At 36.1% G+C, this 8,023-nt stretch overlaps 1 pseudogene; it reads right to left on the bottom strand.

The window, feature by feature from the left end:
• Window positions 1–4,045: 4,045 nt before the first annotated feature.
• On the bottom strand, window positions 4,046–4,381 carry LOC106696341 (annotated as a pseudogene).
• Window positions 4,382–8,023: the final 3,642 nt, after the last annotated feature.

The raw sequence follows: 8,023 nt of genomic DNA, 5'->3' as shown, positions 1-8,023 counted from the left end.
ATGATTAGTGACTTTGAGCATGTTTTCATATGTCTCTTGGCTTTCTGAATGTCCTCTTTTGAAAGGTGTCTATTTAGATCCTTTGCCCATTTTTTGATTGGATTGTTTATCTTCTTTTTGTTAAGTTGTATGAGTTCCCTATAAATTTTGGAGATTAAGCCCTTATCAGATATGACGTTGGAAAACATATTTGCCAACGTCATATCTGATAAAATTTATTTTTCAAGTTATTTTAATTTCTATAACTTGGAAGAAACAGTAAAATTAATTTTTTTCAAAATTTTGAAATTTTTCTTTTCCCAATTTGATATAGACAAGAGTTTTATATTTTTAAAAGAAAATAAGGAGTTTCATCATGAATCCTCTTTATCCTTTTCCCCTTTTTTATTTTTTTATCTTTTTAATTTATTAAAATAAGTTTTCATTGATTTTTTTTAGAGATAGAGGAAGGGAGAGGGATAGAGAGAAACATTAATGAGAGAGAAACATCATCAATCATCTGCCTCCTGCACACTCCCTACTGGGATCAAACCTGCAACCACAGCATGTGTCCTGACCAGGAATCAAACTGTGACTTCCTGGTTTATAGATCCATGCTCAACCACTGAGCCACACTGGCCTGGATCCCTCTCTTTTTAAAATAACTATATTTTCTTTTCAATATGTGTTATTTGGATAGTATTTTAGTATTAATGAATAAACTTGCTTAATGAATAAGGTTCACTAACATTGAAATCGTCTGCTCTGTGAAAGACAGTATCAAAAATTAAATGACAGGAACAGACTGTCGAATCTCAGAGGGATGGTGGGAGTAGATGGATGGGTGGGAAGAGATCAACCAAAGAACTTATATGAATGTATGCATAACCCACGGACACAGACAATAGGTTGGTGAAGGCCTGGGGTGAGGGCTGGGGTTAGGCTAGAAGGGGTCAATGGGAGAAAAAGAAGGCCATATGTAACACTTTCAACAATAAAGATTTTAAAAGAAAGAATTAGATGACAATTCAGACAATAGTGTGGTGAAGGCCTGGGGTGGGACAGGGGCTGGGAGGAGGGGGTAAACAGGATGAAATTGGGGAACATCTGTAATACTGTCAACGATAAAGTGAAATGAAATGTTTTTAAAAGAATTAGATGACAAGACACAGACTGGGAAAAGATATTTTGTGAAAGACTCATCTGATAAAGAACTATTACTCTAAATAATCAAAGATCTCCTAAAACAACAAGAAAACAAACAGCCCAATTAAAAAATGTGCCACAGGCCTTAATAGATGCCTCACAAAAGAAGCCATACAGATAGGACATAAGTATATGAAAAAATACTGCACACCATCTGTCATCAGGGAAATGTAAATTAAAAAACAAAAACAAAATGAAACATCATGGTAAGTGAACAAAATATGCAGATACAAAAGGTCACATATTATATGATTTCATTTATATTAAATGTCCAGAATATGTAATCTACAGAGAGAAGGTTAGTGGTTGCTAGGAATTTAAGGAAGTAGAAACGGGGAGTGACTACTACAGGGTATGTTATCTTTAGCGATGTTGATAACATTATAAAATTATATAGCAGTGATGGCTGCAAATATACTTCATTATATGCTTTAAGGATGAATTTTTGGCATGTGTATTTTATCTCAATAAAGTTGTTAAAAATAAGAAGGATGGAATGATAGAGAAGATAAAATAACAACAATGAGATACCATTTCTTTCTTGTACCTATTAGAATGGCTCATATATGAAATACTGAAAAACCAAAAACTGGTGAAAATGTGTGGCAACAGGAAAATTTATACATTGCTAGTGGGAATGCTCAGTCACTTTGGAAAAGAATTTGGTGACTTCTTAGAAAACTAAAAATGCACTTAACTATATGAACCAGCAATCACACTCCTTGGTGTCTCTCCAAAGGAGTTAAAAATTGATGTTAAGAAGGTGAAGAGATTAGCTAAAGAACATATATGCATACCCCATGGGCACTCAGAACAGGGTGGTGAAGGCCAGAGGGAGGGGGAGCAGGGGCTGGCTGGAGGTAGACAAAGAGGGGGGAAATGGGGGACATCTCTAATAGGGTCAACAATAAAAAAAACTGATGTTAACATAAAAACTGTCATGTGGCCAGAACCGGTTTGGCTCAGTGGATAGAGCGTCGGCCTGCGCACCAAATTTGGAAGCAGACAAGATATCCTTCAGTAGATGAACAGATAAATAAACCACTTATCTATACAGTGGTATGTCCAGACAGCTGATCGGTGTTTCTCTCTCATCGATGTTTCTAACTTTCTATCCCTCTCCTTTCCTCTCTGTAGAAAATCAATAAAACATATAAAAAAAAAAAAAAAAAAAAAAAAAAAAAAAAAAAACCTGTCATGTGGATGTTTATAGCAGCAAAATAAATAAATAAATAAGGAGTTACCCACCAAATTTGGAAGCAGACAAGATATCCTTCAGTAGATGAACAGATAAATAAACCACTTATCTATACAGTGGTATGTCCAGACAATGCAATATTACTCAGTGCTGAAAAGAAATGAACTATTAAGCCATGAGAAGATGTGGTAGAACCTTAAATGCATATTACTGTGTGAAAGAAGCTGATTTAAAAATCTATATACTGTGTTATTCCAACTATAGGATATTCTGGAAAATGTGAAACCATGTGAGTAAAAAGATCAGTGATTGCCAGGAGTTGGGGTGGGGAGGGATAAATAGGTGGGTCATGGATAATTTTTAGGGAAGTGACACTACTTTGTATGATACAATTGTGATGGATACATATCATACATTTTTCTAAATCCATAGAATGTACAAGACAAAGTGTGAACTGTAATGTAAATGATGGACTTTGAACACTTACAATGAGTCAATGTTGAGTAATCAGTTGCAATAAATGTACACTCTGGTAGGGGATTTGGATAATGGAGGAGAATACGCACCTGTGGAGGCAGGTTCCAAAAGCAGGACTGGTCTCCACAAAGATATTTCTTTTTTCATTAGAGCTAAGAAACAATATCACCTCTGGTTCTGTGTAATATTGAATTTTCCTTATTACATAACTCACTTAGCTACTATTCCTCTTTCTATTTATACCGAAATTCTTTCAGTACTTTCTCGAGTAGAGATAGTGAGAGTGAGCATCCTTATCTTATTCTTCATCTTAGAGGAAAAACTTTCAGTTTTTCACCATAGACTATAATGTTAGCTGTGGCCTTTATTATGTTGAGGTGCATTTATTCTATACCTAGTTTGTTGAGAATGTTTTAAATTATAAAAAAAATGAGACTCAATTTCATCAAATGCCTTTTCTGCATTTATTAATATATTTATGTGGTATTTATACTTCATTATATTAATGTGGTGTATCAGGTTTAGTGATTTTCATAGATTGAAACACGCTTGTATCCCAGGGATAAATCCCACTTGATCATGGTGTACGATTCTTTTAATGTGCTGTTGAATTTGGTTTGCTATAAATTCATTGAGGAATTTTGTATCTATATTCCTCAGGGATATTGGTCCAAATTTTCTTTCCTTATACTATCTTTGTCTGGATTTGGTATACAGACTCATTACGTAAAATGAGTTTAGAAGTTTTCAATTTTGAAGAGTGTTAGAAGGATTGGCTTTAATTTTTCATTAAATGTTCAGTAGAGTTCACAAATAAAGCCATCTGGCCCGACCTTTTCTTTGTTGGGAGGTTTTTTAATATAGATTCATTCTCTTACTTATTATTAGTATGTCCATATTTTCAATTTTTCATGATTTAGTCTTGGTCAATTTATGTTTCCATGAAGTTATTCATTTTTGTAGGTTATCATATTTGTTGGCATATAATTGTTCATAACAGTATTTTATTTTTTCCCAGCTGTCTGTTGCCTTTAATTAACATCTAAATAGATAACATATTCTTATATAATTATAATATGGAAATGTCTATGAACAAAATAGACAAATTTTTTGGCAAATGCCTAGGAAAGAATGGTCAAGTTCACCCAAGGGTTTAAACAGCAGCAACTATGCAGCAGGGTGTGGTCAGTATTTGGGGACAGAGGTAAATACCTAAGATCTGTGCATTCCTTTGATTTTTTCTTTTATAGTAGTGCCTGACTTACCAGGTGGCACTGATTTACCATGTCATCTTCTCCTTAAATTCTTCTGACTCGATTTGGATTTCATACCTTGCCACACAGCCTCCTGAAATGTCAATGCCTTTGCAGTAGCTGGAAGAAAGTTTTCTTTGAGAATTTGGTTTACTATGAGCTCCCCCTCAGCCTGCCAGGCAAACATCCTTTGGGAGCAGCAGAAAAGGGGAAGCCTGGGAATCCCACTGAGCAGAGGTGCTGCTGCCTCTGGGCTCCAGGACGCCATGCCCTGCTGACATTTCCCACCCTTTTATTATTTTTATAATTTTTGTTGTATCAGTTGTGATGTCTCTACTTTCATTTCTAATCGATACATATAAACAGGTAATGTGCAAATTAGCCAGGATGCTGTAACGCCTCACGACTGGACCATTAGCATATTACCTCCTTATTAGCTCCTATCACCAGGAGGTTGCCTGCATGCACCTAGGGTGTTGCTCTGGAGATGGAAGATGGGGCAGAAATGGGGAGGTGGGAGCAGGGAAGCAGAAAAGTTGGGAGGCGGGAGTGGGGAAGCAGGGAGATGGGGCAGAAGCAGGGAGGCAGGAGCAGAGAAGTGAGGAGGTAGGGAGGCGGGGAGGCAACTCTAGGGTGGGCGGTGCCGCATGAATTCACCTGCTGGGCTCCTAGTTTTATATATTTGTGTTTTGTCTTTTTTTCCCTTAGTTTAGCTAAAGGTTTGTCAATTTTGCTTATCTTTTCAAATAATCAGCTGTTACTTAATTCATTATTTCTTTGTTTTCTGGTCTCTATTTCATTTCTTTCTGCTCTGATCTTTGTTATTTCCTTCCATCTGCTAACTTTGAGTTTCATTTGTTCTTTTTTTCTAGTTCTTTGAAGTGTAAAGTTAGGTTGTTAAATTGATATGCTTCTTCTTTTGTAATGTAAGTGTTTATTGATATAAACTTCTCTCTTAGTGCCACATTTGTTTTGTCATATAAATTTAGTTATGTTATATTTTTATTTTTGTCTCAAAATATTTTATTAATACAACTAATGAAATTGAAGCAGTAATTTTAAAAAGTCCCAACAAACAAAAGTCCTGGACTGGACTGCTTCACAAGTGAATTTTAGCAAATGTTCAAAGAACACCTATCCTTCTCAAACTATTCTAAAATCCTCAAAAGGAAGGAAGACTTCCAAGCTCATTTTATGAGGCCAACATTTTCCAAATTTCAAAACCAGATAAAGACACTACAAAGAAAGAAAATTATAGCCCAGTATCTCTGATGAACATAGATGTTAAAATCCTCAACAAAATATTAAAAAACCAGATCCAGCAATATATTAAAAAGGCCATAAAGGCCCGGCCAGTGTTGCTCAGTGGTTGAGTGTCACCCTATGAACCAGGAGATCACAGTTTGATTCCCAGTCAGAGCACATGCCCAGATTGCAGGCTTGATCCCTAGTAGGGAGGATGCAGTATGCAGCCAATTGATCAGTGGTTCCCAAACTTATATGGCTTACCGCCCCCTTTCCAGAAAAAATATTACTCAGCGCCCCCTGGAAATTAATTTTTTTTAAATTTTAATAGCAATTAAACAGAAAGATATATGTATTAATGTTTCTACCTTTTTCGTAAAACATAGTAAAGAAAGGTGTAAATTAGAAACATTGAAGTTTGAAATTATGAAACTATTTATTGAACTCAGAATAGAAAGGTAATAAAAAAAAAGTTAAAACAAATGCACCTGTGGCCATCACCGCCCTGGATCACTACAGCGCCCACCAGGGGGCGGTAGCGCCCACTTTGGGAATCACTGCAATTGATGATTCTCTATCATCATTGATGTTTCTATATCTCTCTCCCTCTCCCTTCCTCTCATAAATCAATAAAAAATATATTTTTTAAAAAATCATACAGCATGATCAAGTGGGAATTATTCCAGAAAGGCAAGGTTGGTATAATATCCACAAATCAATAAACGCAATACACCACATAAACAAAATGAAGGGTAAAACCCACAAGATCATATTAATAGGTGCAGAAAAAGCATTCTATCCAACACTCAATTATAATAAAAGCTCTCAAAGTGTGAATGGTAACATAATAAAGCCATATATGACAAACCCATAGCACCATTATACTCAACTAGAGGCCTGGTGCACGAAATCCATGCACTTGGGGGGTTCCCTCAGCCCAGCCTATGCCCTTTTGCAGTCTGGGAGCCTTTGCAGTGGTTCTCAACCTGTGGGTCGCGACCCCTTTGGCGGTCGAACAACCCTTTCACAGGGGTCGCCTAAGACCATCCTGCAAATCAGATATTTACATTATGATTCATAACAGTAGCAACATTACAGTTATGAAGTAGCAACGAAAATAATTTTATGGTTGGATCACAACATGAGGAACTGTATTTAAAGGGCCAGAAGGTTGAGAACCACTGCCTTAGGGGATGTCCAACCTAAGCCATTAGTCAGACATCCTTAGCACTCCCATGGAGGTGGGAGAGGCTCCTACCACCACAGTTGCTCTCGCCAACCATGAGCCCAGCTTCTGGCTGAGCAACACTCCTCCTGAGTTGAGCATCTGCCCCCTGGTGGTCAGTGCGCATCATAGGGACCAGTCATTCCACCATTCAGTCAATTTGCATGTTAGGGTTTTATTATATAGGATGGGCAAAAAACTAAAAGCATTTTCCTTAAGATCAGAAACAAGTCAGACATGTCTTCTTTCACCACTCTTATTCAACATAGTACTGAAAGCCCTAGCCATAGCAGCCAAGCAGAAGAAATAAAAGCCAACAAAATTGAAAAGAAAGAGGTAAAACTGTCACTATTTGTAGATGACATAATACTGTTTATAGAGAACCCTAAAGATTCCACCAAAAAATACTAGGACTGATAAATGAATTCAGTAAAGTAGCAGAATACAAGAATAAATATCCAGAAATCAGTTGCATTTTTATACACCAATAAAGAACTATCAGAAAGGGAAACTAAAAAAATAATCCTATTTACAATTGCATAAAAAAATAAAATACCTAGGAATAAATTTAACAACAATGTAAAATACCTACACTTAGAAAATTAAAAGCACTGAAGAAATTTAAGAAAATATAAATAACTGAAATCATATACTGTGTTCATGGATTGAAAGAATTACCATCATTAAAATGTCCGAAACAATCTATAGATTCAACTCAATTCCTATCAATATACCAATGGCATAATTCACGGAGCTAGAACAAATATTCCAAAAGTGTATATGAAACCACAAGGGACCCTGAATAGCAACAACAATCTTGTGAAAGAACAAAGTTGGAGGAATCATGCTACTTGATATCAAACTATACTACCAAGCCATAATAATCAAAACAGCATGGCACTGGCATAAAAACAGACATATAGATCAATGGAACAGAATAGAGAGTCCAGAAATAAACCCAAGCCTTTATGGTCAATTAATATTTGACAAAGGAGGCAAGAACATACAATGGGGTAAAGGCAGTCTATTCAACAAATGGTGGTTGGATAACCAGACAGTTAGAAAGAAAGAAAGAAAGGAAGAAAGAAAGAAAGAAAGAAAGAAAGAAAGAAAGAAAGAAAGAAAGAAAGAAAGAAAGAAAGAAAGAAAGTTAGTCCACCTTCTTTCACCATGCAAAAGAATAAACTGAAGATGGATTAAAGACTTAAATGTAAGATTTGAAAACATAAAAATAGCAGTGGTTCTCAACCTTCTGGCCCTTAAATACACTTCCTCATGTTGTGCCCAACCATAAAATTATTTTCATTGCTACTTCATAACTGTAATGTTGCTACTGTTATGAATCGTAATGTAAATATCTGATATGCAGGATGGTCTTAGGCGACCCCTGTGAAAGGGTCGTTCGACCACCAAAGGGGTCACAACCCACAGGTTGAGAAC

The sequence above is a fragment of the Myotis lucifugus genome, unplaced genomic scaffold, assembly GCF_000147115.1.
Source record: "Myotis lucifugus unplaced genomic scaffold, Myoluc2.0 scaffold_13, whole genome shotgun sequence".
Lineage (NCBI taxonomy): Eukaryota > Metazoa > Chordata > Mammalia > Chiroptera > Vespertilionidae > Myotis > Myotis lucifugus.
Note: the sequence above shows the minus strand (reverse complement) of the source record. Positions and strands in the feature narration are given on the sequence as shown.